General features: G+C 52.7%; 1 protein-coding gene across 1 annotated transcript in view; it reads left to right on the top strand.

Annotated features, from left to right (window-relative positions):
* ADAMTS4 (ADAM metallopeptidase with thrombospondin type 1 motif 4) overlaps nt 1-22252 on the top strand; it is a 141496-nt gene that overhangs the window by 41635 nt on the left and 77609 nt on the right. The window contains exon 3 of the mRNA XM_083167158.1: nt 14001-14221. The gene's annotated coding sequence lies outside the window, so the exon portion shown is untranslated. The remainder of the gene's footprint in view (nt 1-14000; nt 14222-22252) is intronic.

The following is a 22252-nucleotide window of genomic DNA, read 5'->3' as shown; positions in this document are numbered from 1 at the left end:
GGTGTGGGATGGATGTGCCCGGGACACGCTGAGCTGTATACAGGGCAGATGCTGCCTGTGCACATAAATAGCCAGAACCCTGCTTGTGGTGGCTGATCTCCCCCCTGGGCTGTGTGTCATTACCTGGCCGGCCGGTGTGGGATGGATGTGCCCGGGACACGCTGAGCTGTATACAGGGCAGATGCTGCCTGTGCACATAAATAGCCAGAACCCTGCTTGTGGTGGCTGATCTCACCCCTGGGCTGTGTGTCATTACCTGGCCGGCCGGTGTGGGATGGATGTGCCCGGGACACGCTGAGCTGTATACAGGGCAGATGCTGCCTGTGCACATAAAAGAGAATGAGCTGCAAATAGCAACGAATGAGTATAAACGCTCAGCCTGTGCTCCACAAAAAAGAGACATAATTGCTGCAGGGGGGAAGGCAGGTAGGGTAGGTGCCAGCTTAAAGCAAGAGGGAAGATAAGGTGAAGAACAAAAGGTAAATGGCCCCTCCCCAGTGGATAGGCCATACTTAAGGAAGGGGGAGGATGGGGGTCATTACACTCAGAAGCAACCCCAGCAAGGATCCCACCCACCCACCCCAAGAGGAAGAAGGAACAACATTAAGCAACTTCAAGAAGGCAAAGCAACAGACGGAAGTACTGCAGACCAGCCATGGTATGGCGCTAGGCCTGGCGTCGGGGGCGGAAGTACTGCGGGCCAGCCAAGGTGGGCGCCAGGCCTGGCGTCGGGGGGCAAAACGGGATCACCCACGGGTACAGGTCGTCAGTTGCGAGAAGGGGATCCCGGCCCCCCAGGCGGTTTACATGATTCAGTTGATAAGGGCTGGTGGACCGCAGTGCTATTTTTGCCACCCAAATTAAGTAAAAGTAAATTTGCAGGAAGGGGGTCATTACACTCAGAAGCAACCCCCCGCAAGGGCCAGGACCCTGCTTGTGGTGGCTGATCTCACCCCTGGGCTGTGTGTCATTACCTGGCCGGCCGGTGTGGGATGGATGTGCCCGGGACACGCTGAGCTGTATACAGGGCAGATGCTGCCTGTGCACATAAATAGCCAGGACCCTGCTTGTGGTGGCTGATCTCCCCCCTGGGCTGTGTGTCATTACCTGGCCGGCGGTGTGGGATGGATGTGCCCGGGACACACTGAGCTGTATACAGGGCAGATGCTGCCTGTGCACATAAATAGCCAGAACCCTGCTTGTGGTGGCTGATCTCACCCCTGGGCTGTGTGTCATTACCTGGCCGGCCGGTGTGGGATGGATGTGCCCGGGACACGCCGAGCTGTATACAGGGCAGATGCTGCCTGTGCACATAAATAGCCAGAACCCTGCTTGTGGTGGCTGATCTCACCCCTGGGCTGTGTGTCATTACCTGGCCGGCCGGTGTGGGATGGATGTGCCCGGGACACGCTGAGCTGTATACAGGGCAGATGCTGCCTGTGCACATAAATAGCCAGAACCCTGCTTGTGGTGGCTGATCTCCCCCCTGGGCTGTGTGTCATTACCTGGCTGGTGTGGGATGGATGTGCCCAGGACACGCTGAGCTGTATACAGGGCAGATGCTGCCTGTGCACATAAATAGCCAGAACCCTGCTTGTGGTCGCTGATCTCCCCCCTGGGCTGTGTGTCATTACCTGGCCGGCCGGTGTGGGATGGATGTGCCCGGGACACGCTGAGCTGTATACAGGGCAGATGCTGCCTGTGCACATAAATAGCCAGAACCCTGCTTGTGGTGGCTGATCTCCCCCCTGGGCTGTGTGTCATTACCTGGCCGGCCGGTGTGGGATGGATGTGCCCGGGACACGCTGAGCTGTATACAGGGCAGATGCTGCCTGTGCACATAAATAGCCAGAACCCTGCTTGTGGTGGCTGATCTCACCCCTGGGCTGTGTGTCATTACCTGGCCGGCCGGTGTGGGATGGATGTGCCCGGGACACGCCGAGCTGTATACAGGGCAGATGCTGCCTGTGCACATAAATAGCCAGAACCCTGCTTGTGGTGGCTGATCTCACCCCTGGGCTGTGTGTCATTACCTGGCTGGTGTGGGATGGATGTGCCCGGGACACGCTGAGCTGTATACAGGGCAGATGCTGCCTGTGCACATAAATAGCCAGAACCCTGCTTGTGGTGGCTGATCTCACCCCTGGGCTGTGTGTCATTACCTGGCCGGCCGGTGTGGGATGGATGTGCCCGGGACACGCTGAGCTGTATACAGGGCAGATGCTGCCTGTGCACATAAATAGCCAGAACCCTGCTTGTGGTGGCTGATCTCACCCCTGGGCTGTGTGTCATTACCTGGCCGGCCGGTGTGGGATGGATGTGCCCGGGACACGCTGAGCTGTATACAGGGCAGATGCTGCCTGTGCACATAAATAGCCAGAACCCTGCTTGTGGTGGCTGATCTCCCCCCTGGGCTGTGTGTCATTACCTGGCCGGCCGGTGTGGGATGGATGTGCCCGGGACACGCTGAGCTGTATACAGGGCAGATGCTGCCTGTGCACATAAATAGCCAGAACCCTGCTTGTGGTGGCTGATCTCACCCCTGGGCTGTGTGTCATTACCTGGCCGGCCGGTGTGGGATGGAGGTACCCGGGACACGCTGAGCTGTATACAGGGCAGATGCTGCCTGTGCACATAAATAGCCAGAACCCTGCTTGTGGTGGCTGATCTCACCCCTGGGCTGTGTGTCATTACCTGGCCGGCCGGTGTGGGATGGATGTGCCCGGGACACGCTGAGCTGTATACAGGGCAGATGCTGCCTGTGCACATAAATAGCCAGAACCCTGCTTGTGGTGGCTGATCTCACCCCTGGGCTGTGTATCATTACCTGGCCGGCCGGTGTGGGATGGATGTGCCCGGGACACGCCGAGCTGTATACAGGGCAGATGCTGCCTGTGCACATAAATAGCCAGAACCCTGCTTGTGGTGGCTGATCTCACCCCTGGGCTGTGTGTCATTACCTGGCCGGCCGGTGTGGGATGGATGTGCCCGGGACACGCTGAGCTGTATACAGGGCAGATGCTGCCTGTGTACATAAATAGCCAGAACCCTGCTTGTGGTGGCTGATCTCACCCCTGGGCTGTGTGTCATTACCTGGCCGGCCGGTGTGGGATGGATGTGCCCGGGACACGCCGAGCTGTATACAGGGCAGATGCTGCCTGTGCACATAAATAGCCAGAACCCTGCTTGTGGTGGCTGATCTCACCCCTGGGCTGTGTGTAATTACCTGGCCGGCCGGTGTGGGATGGATGTGCCCGGGACACGCTGAGCTGTATACAGGGCAGATGCTGCCTGTGCACATAAATAGCCAGAACCCTGCTTGTGGTGGCTGATCTCACCCCTGGGCTGTGTGTCATTACCTGGCCGGCCGGTGTGGGATGGATGTGCCCGGGACACGCCGAGCTGTATACAGGGCAGATGCTGCCTGTGCACATAAATAGCCAGAACCCTGCTTGTGGTGGCTGATCTCACCCCTGGGCTGTGTGTAATTACCTGGCCGGCCGGTGTGGGATGGATGTGCCCGGGACACGCTGAGCTGTATACAGGGCAGATGCTGCCTGTGCACATAAATAGCCAGAACCCTGCTTGTGGTGGCTGATCTCCCCCCTGGGCTGTGTGTCATTACCTGGCCGGCCGGTGTGGGATGGATGTGCCCGGGACACGCTGAGCTGTATACAGGGCAGATGCTGCCTGTGCACATAAATAGCCAGAACCCTGCTTGTGGTGGCTGATCTCCCCCTGGGCTGTGTGTCATTACCTGGCCGGCCGGTGTGGGATGGATGTGCCCGGGACACGCTGAGCTGTATACAGGGCAGATGCTGCCTGTGCACATAAATAGCCAGAACCCTGCTTGTGGTGGCTGATCTCACCCCTGGGCTGTGTATCATTACCTGGCCGGCCGGTGTGGGATGGATGTGCCCGGGACACGCTGAGCTGTATACAGGGCAGGGCACTTGGATGTGCGCTATTCTCCTGTCAGGGGCACAAAACATCATTATCTCCGGGACTCCTTCCAACACTACAAAGAATCTGTCCCTAATTGACTGTAAATTATACGGCGAGCTCCTACGTAACCCCCGAGACGCATTAGAACATGGAAAACATGCCTTTGGTGGTCCTTTTTGTGGCTTTTAATGTACACAAAGGAAAAAAAACTTTTTGGAAGAGGCCCGTTTGTTTTCTTCCCCATAGTCCATCTGTCTCTCGTCTCCTGGCTGGACACAGCCCTCCCCTTCCTCTTTTGGGGAGGGGGGGGGGATCAGCAGCTGGGACTAGGCCTCGTGCAACGCACACATATCTCTAATAGGGGTGAGTCAGCGCGTAGGGTAAACACGGTCGGTCGTTCACCTCGGCTACTCCCACACTAGTGAGGGGATTGGATGAGTTGTGGCTTCAGCGAGGAACCCCCAAACCCCCATTAATCAGACTTAGCCCGCGCTAGAGTTCCCATGTCTTTCTGCCGTGACTTAGGACCCTCCCGTGGCCGAAATATTTGACAAGCACGAGGAGATGGGGTCTGATCCATTGCAGTGTTAGTCATCCCTGGCTTCAGATCTTCTTCTCATCTTGGATGCGCAGACAGTGACTGCTCTCAAGACTTTGCTGATGAGGCCGATGGGAGGGGGGCGGTTTAGCCAATAATCCTGCTTTTCATGAACTTGCGTTTCCATGCCTCAGACAATGGTGTCGGACACATACTGTACCTTTCTACAAGACCCATTCCATTAGGGACAGAATGCTCTGCTCCTGGACTTCCTCACCAGTGGCAAATCTAGGGTGGGGCTACAGCACAGTCCAAATTCAAACGGAGCAGTCAATTCAACTGCCAGTCAGTTCCGGCCTGGCATGTGTGGCAGTTGGGGTGACTTCCTTATTTCAATTTTGGACTGCGCTGGAAGCCCCACCTCTGCAACTGCCACTGGTGGGGAAGCCCAGGAATGGGCCATGTTGGAGTTTACACAGACTTAAAGTGCCTGATTCAGAGGAACAGTCTCCAAGCCAAGTCTGTTGCTTTGCTGCGGTGACCCAGAGTCATGTACTGGGCAGGCCCAAAGTGGTTACATCTCATGGTGAAACCCTATCATCTCATCTGGCAGAGCGGACCCTTGCTCCGTCCAAGGCCTGACTCCCTCAGCTTTCCCACTGGCAGGCTGCAGTTAAAACCTTTTTTTTATATTTTATTGCAGGTTTGTTTTATAGGCGTGAGGAGATTTACAGGACCCCGAAACAGTGGGAATTCCTTCATTCAGCGGCACGCTCAGATGTAAAATGCTCCATGTCCCCCACCTGGTGTTTCCTATAGCAACCTGCCAGATTCTAGATATCCTGTATCTTGTACATTCAGTAATCTGGCTGTTGTTGATGCCTGTAATCTATGTGCTATATCTGTGAATGAGAAGGGCATAGGGGGAGGAGCATCAACATCTCCGCCGTGTCTCTAAACACAGGATCTGCCTACATAAGAGCTGGGACGCTGGATTGTGATGTATTGGGTCGGGAGTAGAGACCGAGGTCACCCATGGTGGATAAACCCTGGGTGACATTGCAAAGTCCAAGTGTTACCCTCAACGGTAAGACTCCTGCTTTACAGGAGCAACTGAGTATTTAAGATAGTCTCACTGTTGTGGCTGAGCTATTACAAGTATTAACTGCACCTGCCTGGCATCGCTCCCGGTATCAGAAGCTCCCAACTGTCATTTCTAAAACTTTCCTGGCTTTAAAAAAAAGTAAATCTCGCTTGGTTTTCCATGTGTGCGGCAAGTGTAGGCAGATGGGAAGGAACAGCGAGAGCGTGAGTGTGACTGCTGTGACGAGACTCACACCCCCCCCCCTGTAAGGTGATGTGTGCGGCCCAGAGGTTCACAGCCCCAGACTATTCTTGTGCTCAGAAAGTTTTACGCTTCCTCAGGAAAAGGGGAACCTGGGCAATCGTCCGTCTTCCCGAGAACAGATGTAATCATCTACCCATCAGTGATGGGCACAGACAGAAATAGTGTGTCCATAAGTCCCGTGAGTTACCCGTTTCTGCATCAGCACCGTCCGATATGTATATTCCTACAATTCATAGCCTCAGATTTCCCGATAAGCGGGGTTCTAGATGACCAGGAGATAACACCTCAGGTAGCTCTGGCATCTGTGCCTTGGTGAAACCCAAGCCGAGGCCTGGATATCTTACTAAGCCTATACAACAGGAATCCTATCTGGGATAGTCCAGGATTCCAGGAGTCCGGGCCAGGGTGGGCGACTCACTTCCCTGACTCACTTCCCCTTTGATGAGGGGAATCGCATTGAGTCGTGACACAGTCATCGGGCCTGTTTTACAGTGCCGGCCATTGCAGCCCTGTATGGAGGGGGGCACTACGAAGTGGACGTGGCACCCCCTGATGCCCACCTAACCCCTGACTGATGCCTTCTAGCATTATGTGCAGAATTGATCTATACACACAGCCCTGCGTGTGGGCACACACTCTGCAAACCGGCTTTCCTGGCTCTGCGATGGCACTTACAGGACACTTACATTGCGCCACCTCCCCGTAAATGATTCCTTTTGTTATATGCATGAATGCCATCCTGTCTTCAGTTATTGAATTAGTTCAATGTTCTTCTTGTAATTGTTTGTAAGTGGTACAGCGCTACATAAATATTATTCTAAACAGCTGCAGATGTTCAGGAAGTAAAGAAAATCCATTTATAGGAGGGATGCTCTGCAGAATATATGACTATTTATCAGGGGGTAGATGGGACAGAGCGATGTTCTGCAGGTCACTAGGGAGGTCAGTAATGTAATAGTCTGCAGGATATATCACTATGTACCTGTCAGGGGGTAGATGGGACAGAGCGATGTTCTGCAGGTCACTAGGGAGGTCAGTAATGTAATAGTCTGCAGGATATATCACTATGTACCTGTCAGGGGGTAGATGGGACAGAGCGATGTTCTGCAGATCACTAGGGAGGTCAGTAATGTAATAATCTGCAGGATATATCACTATGTACCTGTCAGGGGGTAGATGGGATAGAGCGATGTTCTGCAGATCACTAGGGAGGTCAGTAATGTAATAATCTGCAGGATATATCACTATGTACCTGTCTGGGGGTAGATGGGACAGGGCGATGTTCTGCAGATCACTAGAGAGGTCAGTAATGTAATAATCTGCAGGATATATAACTATGTACCTGTCAGGGGGTAGATGGGACAGAGCGATGTTCTGCAGGTCACTAGGGAGGTCAGTAATGTAATAATCTGCAGGATATATCACTATGTACCTGTCGGGGTAGATGGGACAGAACGATGTTCTGCAGATCACTAGAGAGGTCAGTAATGTAATAATCTGCAGGATATATCACTATGTACCTGTCAGCGGGTGGATGGGACAGAGCGATGTTCTGCAGGTCACTAGAGAGATCAGTAATGTAATCATTTGCAGGATATATCACTATGTACATGTCAGGGGGTAGATGGGACAAAGAGATGTTCTGCAGATCACTAGAGGTCAGTAATGTAATCATCTGCAGGATATATCACTATGTACCTGTCAGGGGGTAGATGGGACAGAGCGATGTTCTGCAGATCACTAGAGAGGTCAGTAATGTAATATTCTGCAGGATATATCACTATGTACCTGTTAGGGGGTAGATAGGACAGAGCGATGTTCTGCAGGTCACTAGGGAGGTCAGTAATGTAATAATCTGCAGGATATATCACTGTGTACCTGTCAGGGGGTAGATGGGACAGAGCGATGTTCTGCAGATCACTAGAGAGGTCAGTAATGTAATAATCTGCAGGATATATCACTGTGTACCTGTCAGGGGGTAGATGGGACAGAGCGATGTTCTGCAGATCACTAGAGAGGTCAGTAATGTAATAATCTGCAGGATATATCACTATGTACCTGTCAGGGGGTAGATGGGACAGAGCGATGTTCTGCAGATCACTAGGGAGGTCAGTAATGTAATAGTCTGCAGGATATATCACTATGTACCTGTCAGGGGGTAGGTGGGACAGTGCGATGTTCTGCAGATCACTAGAGAGGTCAGTAATGTAATAATCTGCAGGATATATCACTATGTACCTGTCAGGGGGTAGGTGGGACAGAGCAATGTTCTGCAGGTCACTAGAGAGGTCAGTATGTAATAATCTGCAGGATATATCACTATGTACCTGTCAGGGGGTAGATGGGACAGAGCGATGTTCTGCAGGTCACTAGAGAGGTCATTAATGTAATAATCTGCAGGATATATCACTATGTACCTGTCAGGGGGGAGATGGGACAGAGCGATGTTCTGCAGATCACTAGAGAGGTCAGTGATGTAATAATCTGCGGGATATATCACTATGTACCTGTCAGGGGGTAGATGGGACAGAGCGATGTTCTGCAGATCACTAGAGAGGTCAGTAATGTAATAATCTGCAGGATATATCACTATGTACCTGTCTGGGGGTAGATGGACAGAGCGATGTTCTGCAGATCACTAGAGAGGTCAGTAATGTAATAATCTGCAGGATATATCACTGTGTACCTGTCAGGGGGTAGATGGGACAGAGCAATGTTCTGCAGGTCACCTGGGAGGTCAGTATGTAATAATCTGCAGGATATATCACTATGTACCTGTCAGGGGGTAGATGGGACAGAGCGATGTTCTGCAGATCACTAGGGAGGTCAGTAATGTAATAATCTGCAGGATATATCACTATGTACCTGTCAGGGGGTAGAGGGACAGAGCGATGTTCTGCAGATCACTAGGGAGGTCAGTAATGTAATAATCTGCAGGATATATCACTATGTACCTGTCAGGGGGTAAATGGGACAGAGCGATGTTCTGCAGATCACTAGAGAGGTCAGTAATGTAATAATCTGCAGGATATATCACTATACCTGTCAGGGGGTAGATGGGACAGAGCGATGTTCTGCAGGTCACCTGGGAGGTCAGTATGTAATAATCTGCAGGATATATCACTATGTACCTGTCAGGGGGTAGATGGGACAGAGCGATGTTCTGCAGGTCAGTAATGTAATAATCTGCAGGATATATCACTATGTACCTGTCCGGGGGGAGGTGGTGGGTGGAGCTGTAAGTGTGGGCGGCAGTCTTGTGCGCAGGATACGTCACCCCTGTATGTGACTAAGGGCCTTATTCTGTTTGGTACGGTGGGACCGTATACGTGCGGATCGGGTTTTTTTTTCATATGCGCATGCGTAGCTTTCGCTATGCCCATGTGCGGCGACCTCACACCGCTCACGGACGGGTCTCTCCGTGTGAAAAACCTGTCCGCAAGAGTGCGGTCATTGTGGGCGGCATGGGGGCATTTTTATGGGAGCGGCCGGAATAATGAGGAAAACTGGGCGTAAACATGGGCGTACACAGGGGTGTGCACCAAAAATGTACGGTGCTACAACCGCTCGATCGGCGAACGCACCGTGCATTTTGGCCCAAAAACAGGCGGACGCCAAAGATAGCTCCAGACCACCCCTAGAGATACCATATGAGAGCGGACGCCTGGGTCTGCTAATTAACGCTGATTACTACACCTGAATGTAATAAGCAATGCTGCAGACTATAAAGTCCAAACCATTATTTCACTACCTGCAAGCCACACACAGCCCTCAAACACATTGGAAGCTTATCTTTCAACACTTCTCTACATGTAAAGGTTGGTTTCATTTTAGGTAAGATTCATTCTAAGACCTGCTTATATATGTCAAGGTAGTTATTTATAACCATCTACACACATTCAATAAGTGTTTTTGTATACTTTAAAAAGCAGGACACTCAATTCACAGAAGTCGACATGTGTAAGCTTTTTCACTGTAAACCCAACATAACTTTATTTAAAAGTAAAACCAAAGTGGGGACACATAGATAGTGATTAAAATGCAACATTAGAACATAATAAATATACATGTAATGAGGGTTAAAATGTTGTTTTATTAGGGTGTTTATTAAGGTAGACAATTGAGTTAATAGAAAACAATTATTGAATAACAATAAATAATTAATTGTCTTAATTATAGTTGAAAGGGAAGATTTTCAGTGCCATATATGTGAAGGGTATGCCAGCGTGCACGGACGTACGCTCACTTTCACGATCGGTGACACACGCTGAGTTTTCCATTGAAAAAAGGCGAGACCCGTCCGTGCACTGTGGCGTACGCTCAGATATACGGAAGATGTCGGTGTGAAAACAGACGAGACCCGTCCGTATACGGTGGCGTACGCTCAAGTGTAAGCCACTCCCCATTGTCTGTGTTTGTGACCGTCCGTATGCGGATGTTTTGTGGGCGGACTTACGCTCACCGTCCGCGTACGGGAAACGGACCGTACGTACGTGGCACCGACCGAACCAGAATAAGGCCCTTAATCTCAGGCAGACCTGCATTCCCGCAGCACTTACATGTAATGATTGGTCTAATGGGGCCACATTAGTGCAGCCACCCCTATGGCCCAGATGCCATTGTCTAGCATCCATCCCTGATTCGCCATCCCAATTGCAGGGTGTTTTAGCCCCTTCTCCCTTACTGTGTCCATCTTCTCCAGAATGACTTGGATCCAGCCATAATAAGAGCAGCTGGCATAAGGTTCTCTGCTTCTCAGACAATCTCTGCAGCCGTTTACTCCAATAAATCCTGCCACGACAGAACTGGCAAGCGTTGTGTGCCATAATGTCTGCCACCTCCTTTCCTGCTGCCCCTGAGGTGCAACTGCCAAGACTACTAGGGTAATCTACACAAAGGGGTGAGCCTCTAGTGCCAGTTACACACTGGGGGATGCCCGCACACCTGGCAGGTGGGTAGAGCCATGCTTTTTTACTGGAAATTACCCTCCCAGCTGCTTCCTATGCTCTGTGTCCCGGCACTTTGAAAAAAAACAAACCCAAAAAAACATTGGTTTTGCTCTGCCATCGATGTAGGTGAAACCATCTGGTTCTTCCCCACCGATGGCAAAAGTATTCAACATTTTGAACCATCGGTGGTCGATGGCCATCCCTACCTCTGACATCAGACAGGTGTTTGTATCTGAATGTTGGTTCAGTCCACAGAAATCTCCATGTACCTATGTAACTAATTTTGCGATATCTTGGTAACCGTGGGATGTAATTATATATAAGCCGACCCAGCTAGTGGCTCTGACGCCTCTCCGGGGCACTAGGGCTGCCAACGGACTACGGGGCCCATTTATTATAGATCGCATTTACAATGCGATCTGGACGGAATGTTACCACACAGGGTCGCATTGTAAACTGCGATCATATCACCGGGATGTATCATCCGAGAGGGCGCAGGGACAGAGCCAGAAGCCGGGGGGTCTGCGCATGACCCCCCACCGACCCCGCTGACCGATCCCGTAGCCATAGGCTACAATGGGCTATCACCATATCAGAATGGCGATAGTCCAGGGCTGCGATGCCGGGCTGCCCGGTGTTCATACATCAGACAGCTTCCCATAGAAACCTATGGGGGATGCGGCCGGCGGCGGTGAAGGGGGGTTGCAGCCCCTATGGTACATCCTAGGTGATACTTTATATTTGCGGCTAACCGATGCGGCAGCACATATTGTTGGATAAATGGGCCCCTACAAGAGCTGCAACACTGATCCCAGCTGGTCACTGAGGGCCACTTAGCTGCTTGGCTTTGGTAAGAGATCCCCGGGAACGGGCAGTTGTTTTTAAGCTGTAAGGGCACAGGGGTACTCCCATTCTTGGCGATCTTTTACCAAGTGACCAATCACAATCTACTTCTTCTTTATTTAGCACCTTCTAGAAAATAATAGATAGCATATGATTGGTTGCCAATAGCAACAGCCCATCTTCAGAAAAACTCTTATCTTGGTAAATAATCCCCTAAATGTCTACTAGTCAGGATATAAAGATCTCACATCTCTCTGAGCCGGATTCATCAGCCCTCACCGGAAAGTGACCTGAGTGGGGTGACACAGAGAAGAGGGATCCCATGTTCAGGCCCCCATACATTAGTCCGACTTGTCCTAAGGAGCTCCCCAGGAGGGGGACACACGATTTGGCACTTGATGTCCCAACTTTTGCAAATGATACATCGCATGTGATGTATCATTTGCAACTCCCGGGGAGCTGCAATGTGTAGCGAGCAGGGGGGCCGGGACATCGAGGTGGCGAGCGGGGGATGCTGCAAGGCGGCTGGGGGGACGGACACACGCTGCTAGTAGTGCGGACGCTGCGGGGGACACAGGCGGCAGTAACATAGAGCCGGGCGGGGGGAGTCGGGAGCTGTCAGTACTGAAAAAAAAAAAAAGCCCATACAATGAATGGGCAGCCTGTGATTGGCTGAGCACTCTCTCAGCCAATTGCTGACAGGCTGAGAGAGCGCTCAGCCAATCAAAGGCTGCCCATTCATTGTATGGGCTTTTTTTTTTCAGTGCTGACAGCTCCCAGGCTCCCCCCGCCCGGCTCTATGTTACTGCCGCCTGTGTCCCCCGCAGCGTCTGCACTACTAGTGGCGTGTCCCCCCCCTACCCGGACGGAGCATGACAGCTCCCTGCTCCGGCTCCCCCTGCTGCCGCCCCCCTCCCTCGCCGGCGTCTCCCGCCCCCCTCCCTCGCCGGCGTCCTCAGAGTCCCCACGGCTGCACATAAGATTTATCTTATGTGCAGCCGGTCCGACGTCCCGACTCTGACCCGATGGGCACGGGACCACGCATCGGGTCGGACCGGGTGTCAAAACCTGCGATTTGGTCCGATTTCACTGCCCGATCCATCTGGATCGGGTGAAATTGGGGCCAAATCGCATAGTGTATGGCGGCCTTTACACTCCGCACCAGGCCTCCACCACATCTCCACTGTTCTGAGTATATATAAGTACAGCCCAACCATCAGGGGAGCTGCAGGCTGGGGGCTTGGCCCAGCAGCGGGCTCCAGTATTTTGTGTATCGGTCATTTCAGGGTGCAACATCGTCCTGGATTATTCCACCTTATAGACCCTTCCGCTCCTATTTATGGACGTTGCCTTTTCGTAGAGTTGTCAACTGAAATTATAGACAATAGGTTGCATACTAGATCCTCCCTCCTTGCACTGTACAGTGGGATGACTGCAGGCTAGCCTCATCTCCTTAAGCTGTACAGTGGGGTGACTGCAGGCTAGCCTCCCCTCCTGCACTGTACAGTGGGGTGACTGCAGACTAGCCTCCCCTCCTTGCACTGAGTAGTGGGATGACTGCAGGCTAGTCTCCCCTCCTGCACTGTACAGTGGGATGACTGCAGGCTAGCCTCCCCTCCTTAAGCTGTACAGTGGGGTGACTGCAGGCTAGCCTCCCCTCCTTGCTCTGTACAGTGGGGTGGCTGCAGACTAGCCTCCCCTCCTGCACTGTACAGGTGGGTGACTGCAGACTAGCCTCCCCTCCTGCACTGTACAGTGGGGTGACTGCAGACTAGCCTCCCCTTCTGCACTGTACAGAGGGATGACTGCATACTAGATCCTCCCTCCTTGCACTGTACAGTGGGATGACTGCAGGCTAGCCTCCCCTCCTGCACTGTACAGTGGGGTGACTGCAGACTAGCCTCCCCTCCTTGCACTGTACAGTGGGGTGACTGCAGACTAGCCTCCCCTCCTTGCACTGTACAGTGGGGTGACTGCAGACTAGCCTCCCCTCCTTGCACTGTACAGTGGGGTGACTGCAGACTAGCCTCCCCTCCTTGCACTGTACAGTGGGGTGACTGCAGACTAGCCTCCCTTCCTTGCACTGTACAGTGGGGTGACTGCAGACTAGCCTCCCCTCCTTGCACTGTACAGTGGGGTGACTGCAGACTAGCCTCCCCTCCTTGCACTGTACAGTGGGGTGACTGCAGACTAGCCTCCCCTCCTTGCACTGTACAGTGGGGTGACTGCAGACTAGCCTCCTCTATAATACAACTGGCCCTAGAACCATGTCAGGATAGTGATACCAGATGAATGTTTTTGTTCTTTGAAGGTTTAAACATATTTTTAGTCTTTGAACACATTTTAATATAGTTTTTACTGTTATTCTTTTTATTAGTGGAACTGACGTGGTCCATCTGATGGGTGTCCGATGCCAGCATGGTCCGTCTGATGGGTGTCCGGTGCCAGCATGGTCCGCTGGTGGGTGTCCGGTGCCAGCGTGGTCCGCTGATGGGTGTCCGGTGCCAGCGTGGTCCCTCTGATTAGTTTCCGGTGCCAGCTTGGTCCGTCTGGTGAACAAGGTGGATGTCAGTTACCAGCATCTGCCCTGGTAACATGGTAAGCTAACCTTATGGATTGTTCAGTCACTCCCATCTAATATAACATCATATATATATGTATATATATATATATATATATATATAGTTAGTGTCAGTTTGTGTGTCTCCGAAACACTGCCATCTGTTGGCAGCGAGTGAAACTACATCTCTTTCTCTCTCACACATGCACAAACACAGAGGCAATCCCAAGGTAGTAGACTAGCTTTGGAAGCATTTGCTTTGAGCGGGCATGCTACTGTATTTATATGTGTGTGTGTGTATATATGTCTGTATCTGAGATGGGCGGCCTGCCATCTTGCACAGCCCAGTTGGTATCTGCAGACCTCTGACCCCTTGACCTCCTGATTACTCCTCTGTGACAAACAGGTAATGGCACATGTTGCTTGGACTACTTGCTGTTGTAATTACACTTTTGTGTTATCTTTAGGATTAAGTTTAGAGTTCCACGTAATGTGCGTACAGCTTTATCATCACGCTGGTTTCCACATTTTATCCATGTTGTATATGCCAGTGGGCAGAGCATGCTTGCTGAGTAAGTGTGGACGAGTCGTCTGCCTCCGAGAGCCCGTCATCTCTTAACACGGAAAACTTTCCTTTGAACGTCGTAAAAAAAAAAATCCTTTTTATCTGCAAGTTCTATTTGGGCAGAAATGTCTCATGTGTTCCCTGCTAGATTATAATTACTGGTAAGGAATACGGAGCTGTCAGCAGCGTGTTAGACTAATGATAGGATTATCGAGGGTAAGACGAGATCAAAGGATCAATCAGCCGTCAGTCAGCGCATGCACCGACACTGATCTGGTCCCAAACCACAAGACATGGCATTAGCGCGGCGCGGAGGGAGAGGAGGGCGTCTCGCTCGGGACCAGGACCAGGTTGTTGGGTGAAGGGCTGGCTGAGTTTGCGGGAGGGAGGTGGAGGTGCGTATGGACACCTGTCATACAGATCAAACAATGGACACAGAGAGCCGGCCACCCACTAGGTGTGAGAGGCCTCCGGTCATCTCATCTGTTCTTTATTCGTAGGGATCAGAATGGTGCAGAGTAACGCACCTACTGTATTATAATAGGACACTGTGCGGTGCAGAGCATTGCATCTTGTTCCAATGATGAAGGCTCCCCCTCGGTTAGTATTAAGCCGCTCTTCCTAAGGATCCCATTGGAGGGATAAATCCAGGAGCTGTGCGATATGGGGGACAGAGCATGATATAACAGCCAGCCCACCCACACATAGCCTTCTCCCACCTCATACCCCCAGCAATATTTATCTGTTCCCCTGGGTCTGGTTCTCCCTGTTAGAAGGTTGGAAGTGGCTCTGTTAATCCAGCTGCACCTGAGCCGGCTTCTGTCTCATCAGACCCTGCAGTGTCTTGGGGGAAGACTAGACCCACAGTGGAAGTATTGTGCGGTCCACGGAGGTGGTGGCACCCTCTCGGACAATGGACCACCCTCGGTTGGTACCCTGGAAGCATTCAGGTGGTGCAAACAGTTTAACATTTTCTTGTACATGAGGAACATGGGGAGAGGTGACCCCACTGATAATGGACCCTGATCCCCTGGTAGAAGGCCAGAACCCGGACAGATGTAGTGTGTGGTTCTGGGTGATGAGGTTCTGTAGTGCCCCAGAAACATGGGGAGAGATGACCCCACTGATAATGGACCCCGATCCCTTGGTAGAAGGCCAGATCCCTGACAGATGTAGTGTGTGGTTCTGGGTGAAGAGGTTCTGTAGTGCCCCAGGAACATGGGGAGAGATGACCCCACTGATAATGGATCCTGATCCCCTGGTAGAAGGCCAGATCCCTGACAGATGTAGTGTGTGCTTCTGGGTGATGTAGTTCTGTAGTGCCCCAGGAACATGGGGAGAGGTGACCCCACTGATAATGGATCCTGATCCCCTGGTAGAAGGCCAGATCCCTGACAGATGTAGTGTGTGCTTCTGGGTGATGAGGTTCTGTAGTGCCCCAGGAACATGGGGAGAGGTGACCCCACTGATAATGGATCCTGATCCCCTGGTAGAAGGCCAGATCCCTGACAGATGTAGTGTGTGCTTCTGGGTGATGAGGTTCTGTAGTGTCCGAGGAACATGGGGAGAGGTGACCCCACTGATAATGGACCCTGATCCCCTGGTAGAAGGCCAGATCCCTGACAGATGTAGTGTGTGCTTCTGGGTGATGAGGTTCTGTAGTGCCCCAGGAACATGGGGAGAGATGACCCCACTGATAATGGATCCTGATCCCCTGGTAGAAGGCCAGATCCCTGACAGATGTAGTGTGTGGTTCTGGGTGAAGAGGTTCTGTAGTGCCCCAGGAACATGGGGAGAGATGACCCCACTGATAATGGATCCTGATCCCCTGGTAGAAGGCCAGATCCCTGACAGATGTAGTATGTGCTTCTGGGTGATGAGGTTCTGTAGTGCCCCAGGAACATGGGGAGAGGTAACCCCACTGATAATGGACCCTGATCCCTTGGTAGAAGGCCAGATCGCTGACAGATGTACTGTGTGCTTCTGGGTAATGAGGTTCTGTAGTGCCCCAGGAACATGGGGAGAGGTGACCCCACTGATAATGGACCCTGATCCCCTGGTAGAAGGCCATAACCCTGACAGATGTACTGTGTGCTTCTGGGTAATGAGGTTCTGTAGTGCCCCAGGAACATGGGGAGAGGTGACCCCACTGATAATGGACCCTGATCCGCTGGTAGAAGGCCAGATCCCTGACAGATGTAGTGTGTGCTTCTGGATGAAGAGGTTCTGTAGTGCCCGAGGAACATGGGGAGAGGTGACCCCACTGATAATGGACCCTGATCCCCTGGTAGAAGGCCAGATCCCTGAGAGATGTAGTGTGTGCTTCTGGGGGAAGAGGTTCTGTAGTGCCCGAGGAACATGGGGAGAGGTGACCCCACTGATAATGGACCCTGATCCCCTGGTAGAAGGCCAGATCCCTGACAGATGTAGTGTGTGCTTCTGGGGGAAGAGGTTCTGTAGTGCCCGAGGAACATGGGGAGAGGTGACCCCACTGATAATGGACCCTGATCCCTTGGTAGAAGGCCAGATCCCTGACAGATGTAGTGTGTGCTTCTGTAGTGCCCGAGGAACATGGGGAGAGGTGACCCCACTGATAATGGACCCTGATCCGCTGGTAGAAGGCCAGATCGCTGACAGATGTAGTGTGTGCTTCTGGGTAATGAGGTTCTGTAGTGTCCGAGGAACATGGGGAGAGGTGACCCCACTGATAATGGACCCTGATCCCCTGGTAGAAGGCCAGATCCCTGACAGATGTAGTGTGTGCTTCTGGGTAATGAGGTTCTGTAGTGTCCGAGGAACATGGGGAGAGGTGACCCCACTGATAATGGACCCTGATCCCCTGGTAGAAGGCCAGATCCCTGACAGATGTAGTGTGTGCTTCTGTAGTGCCCGAGGAACATGGGGAGAGGTGACCCCACTGATAATGGACCCTGATCCGCTGGTAGAAGGCCAGATCGCTGACAGATGTAGTGTGTGCTTCTGGGTAATGAGGTTCTGTAGTGCCCCAGGAACATGGGGAGAGGTAACCCCACTGATAATGGACCCTGATCCCTTGGTAGAAGGCCAGATCGCTGACAGATGTACTGTGTGCTTCTGGGTGATGAGGTTCTGTAGTGCCCCAGGAACATGGGGAGAGGTGACCCCACTGATAATGGACCCTGATCCCCTGGTAGAAGGCCAGATCCCTGACAGATGTAGTGTGTGCTTCTGGGTGATGAGGTTCTGTAGTGCCCCAGGAACATGGGGAGAGGTGACCCCACTGATAATGGACCCTGATCCGCTGGTAGAAGGCCAGATCCCTGACAGATGTAGTGTGTGCTTCTGGGTGAAGAGGTTCTGTAGTGCCCCAGGAACATGGGGAGAGGTGACCCCACTGATATTGGACCCTGATCCCTTGGTAGAAGGCCAGATCCCTGACAGATGTAGTGTGTGCTTCTGGGTGATGAGGTTCTGTAGTGCCCGAGGAACATGGGGAGAGGTGACCCCACTGATAATGGACCCTGATCCCCTGGTAGAAGGCCAGATCCCTGACAGATGTAGTGTGTGCTTCTGGGTGACGAGGTTCTGTAGTGCCCCAGGAACATGGGGAGAGGTGACCCCACTGATAATGGACCCTGATCCCCTGGTAGAAGGCCAGATCCCTGACAGATGTAGTGTGTGCTTCTGGGTGACGAGGTTCTGTAGTGCCCCAGGAACATGGGGAGAGGTGACCCCACTGATAATGGACCCTGATCCGCTGGTAGAAGGCCAGATCGCTGACAGATGTAGTGTGTGCTTCTGGGTGATGAGGTTCTGTAGTGCCCCAGGAACATGGGGAGAGGTGACCCCACTGATAATGGACCCTGATCCCCTGGTAGAAGGCCAGATCGCTGACAGATGTACTGTGTGCTTCTGGGTAATGAGGTTCTGTAGTGCCCCAGGAACATGGGGAGAGGTGACCCCACTGATATTGGACCCTGATCCCTTAGTAGAAGGCCAGAACCCTGACAGATGTAATGTGTGCTTCTGGGTGAAGAGGTTCTGTAGTGCCCGAGGAACATGGGGAGAGGTGACCCCACTGATAATGGACCCTGATCCGCTGGTAGAAGGCCAGATCCCTGACAGATGTAGTGTGTGCTTCTGGGGGAAGAGGTTCTGTAGTGCCCGAGGAACATGGGGAGAGGTGACCCCACTGATAATGGACCCTGATCCCCTGGTAGAAGGCCAGATCCCTGACAGATGTAGTGTGTGCTTCTGGGGGAAGAGGTTCTGTAGTGCCCGAGGAACATGGGGAGAGGTGACCCCACTGATAATGGACCCTGATCCCCTGGTAGAAGGCCAGATCCCTGACAGATGTAGTGTGTGCTTCTGGGTGATGAGGTTCTGTAGTGCCCCAGGAACATGGGGAGAGATGACCCCACTGATAATGGACCCTGATCCCCTGGTAGAAGGCCAGATCCCTGACAGATGTAGTGTGTGCTTCTGGGGGAAGAGGTTCTGTAGTGCCCGAGGAACATGGGGAGAGGTGACCCCACTGATAATGGACCCTGATCCCCTGGTAGAAGGCCAGATCCCTGACAGATGTAGTGTGTGCTTCTGGGTGATGAGGTTCTGTAGTGCCCCAGGAACATGGGGAGAGATGACCCCACTGATAATGGACCCTGATCCCCTGGTAGAAGGCCAGATCCCTGACAGATGTAGTGTGTGCTTCTGGGGGAAGAGGTTCTGTAGTGCCCGAGGAACATGGGGAGAGGTGACCCCACTGATAATGGACCCTGATCCCCTGGTAGAAGGCCAGATCCCTGACAGATGTAGTGTGTGCTTCTGGGTGATGAGGTTCTGTAGTGTCCGAGGAACATGGGGAGAGGTGAACCCACTGATAATGGACCCTGATCCCCTGGTAGAAGGCCAGATCCCTGACAGATGTAGTGTGTGCTTCTGGGTGATGAGGTTCTGTAGTGCCCCAGGAACATGGGGAGAGGTGACCCCACTGATAATGGACCCTGATCCCCTGGTAGAAGGCCAGATCCCTGACAGATGTACTGTGTGCTTCTGGGTGATGTAGTTCTGTAGTGCCCGAGAAACATGGGGAGAGGTGACCCCACTGATAATGGACCCTGATCCCCTGGTAGAAGGCCAGATCCCTGACAGATGTAGTGTGTGCTTCTGGGTGAAGAGGTTCTGTAGTGTCCGAGGAACATGGGGAGAGGTGACCCCACTGATATTGGACCCTGATCCCTTGGTAGAAGGCTAGAACCCGGACAGATGTAGTGTGTGCTTCTGGGTGATGAGGTTCTGTAGTGCCCGAGGAACATGGGGAGAGGTGACCCCACTGATAATGGACCCTGATCCCCTGGTAGAAGGCCAGATCCCTGACAGATGTAGTGTGTGCTTCTGGGTGATGTAGTTCTGTAGTGCCCGAGAAACATGGGGAGAGGTGACCCCACTGATAATGGACCCTGATCCCCTGGTAGAAGGCCAGATCCCTGACAGATGTAGTGTGTGCTTCTGGGTGAAGAGGTTCTGTAGTGTCCGAGGAACATGGGGAGAGGTGACCCCACTGATAATGGACCCTGATCCCCTGGTAGAAGGCCAGATCCCTGACAGATGTAGTGTGTGCTTCTGGGTGATGAGGTTCTGTAGTGTCCGAGGAACATGGGGAGAGGTGACCCCACTGATAATGGACCCTGATCACCTGGTAGAAGGCCAGATTCCTGACAGATGTAGTGTGTGCTTCTGGGTGATGAGGTTCTGTAGTGCCCCAGGAACATGGGGAGAGGTGACCCCACTGATATTGGACCCTGATCCGCTGGTAGAAGGCCAGATCCCTGACAGATGTAGTGTGTGCTTCTGGGTGAAGAGGTTCTGTAGTGTCCGAGGAAGATGGGGAGAGGTGACCCCACTGATATTGGACCCTGATCCCTTGGTAGAAGGCTAGAACCCGGACAGATGTAGTGTGTGCTTCTGGGTGATGAGGTTCTGTAGTGCCCGAGGAACATGGGGAGAGGTGACCCCACTGATAATGGACCCTGATCCCCTGGTAGAAGGCCAGATCCCTGACAGATGTAGTGTGTGCTTCTGGGTGAAGAGGTTCTGTAGTGTCCGAGGAACATGGGGAGAGGTGACCCCACTGATATTGGACCCTGATCCCTTGGTAGAAGGCTAGAACCCGGACAGATGTAGTGTGTGCTTCTGGGTGATGAGGTTCTGTAGTGCCCGAGGAACATGGGGAGAGGTGACCCCACTGATAATGGACCCTGATCCGCTGGTAGAAGGCTAGATCCCTGACAGATGTAGTGTGTGCTTCTGGGGGAAGAGGTTCTGTAGTGCCCGAGGAACATGGGGAGAGGTGGCCCCACTGATAATGGACCCTGATCCCCTGGTAGAAGGCCAGATCCCTGACAGATGTAGTGTGTGCTTCTGGGGGAAGAGGTTCTGTAGTGCCCGAGGAACATGGGGAGAGGTGACCCCACTGATAATGGACCCTGATCCCCTGGTAGAAGGCCAGATCCCTGACAGATGTAGTGTGTGCTTCTGGGTGATGAGGTTCTGTAGTGCCCCAGGAACATGGGGAGAGATGACCCCACTGATAATGGACCCTGATCCCCTGGTAGAAGGCCAGATCCCTGACAGATGTAGTGTGTGCTTCTGGGTGATGAGGTTCTGTAGTGCCCCAGGAACATGGGGAGAGATGACCCCACTGATAATGGACCCTGATCCCCTGGTAGAAGGCCAGATCCCTGACAGATGTAGTGTGTGCTTCTGGGTGATGAGGTTCTGTAGTGTCCGAGGAACATGGGGAGAGGTGACCCCACTGATAATGGACCCTGATCCCCTGGTAGAAGGCCAGATCCCTGACAGATGTAGTGTGTGCTTCTGGGTGATGAGGTTCTGTAGTGCCCCAGGAACATGGGGAGAGGTGACCCCACTGATAATGGACCCTGATCCCCTGGTAGAAGGCTAGATCCCTGACAGATGTAGTGTGTGCTTCTGGGTGATGTAGTTCTGTAGTGCCCGAGAAACATGGGGAGAGGTGACCCCACTGATAATGGACCCTGATCCCCTGGTAGAAGGCCAGATCCCTGACAGATGTAGTGTGTGCTTCTGGGTGAAGAGGTTCTGTAGTGTCCGAGGAACATGGGGAGAGGTGACCCCACTGATATTGGACCCTGATCCCTTGGTAGAAGGCTAGAACCCGGACAGATGTAGTGTGTGCTTCTGGGTGATGAGGTTCTGTAGTGCCCGAGGAACATGGGGAGAGGTGACCCCACTGATAATGGACCCTGATCCCCTGGTAGAAGGCCAGATCCCTGACAGATGTAGTGTGTGCTTCTGGGTGATGTAGTTCTGTAGTGCCCGAGAAACATGGGGAGAGGTGACCCCACTGATAATGGACCCTGATCCCCTGGTAGAAGGCCAGATCCCTGACAGATGTAGTGTGTGCTTCTGGGTGAAGAGGTTCTGTAGTGTCCGAGGAACATGGGGAGAGGTGACCCCACTGATAATGGACCCTGATCCCCTGGTA

Source organism: Crinia signifera, chromosome 12 (assembly GCF_055691185.1).
Source record: "Crinia signifera chromosome 12, ASM5569118v1, whole genome shotgun sequence".
In the NCBI taxonomy this organism is placed as follows: Eukaryota; Metazoa; Chordata; class Amphibia; order Anura; family Myobatrachidae; genus Crinia; species Crinia signifera.
Note: the sequence above shows the minus strand (reverse complement) of the source record. Positions and strands in the feature narration are given on the sequence as shown.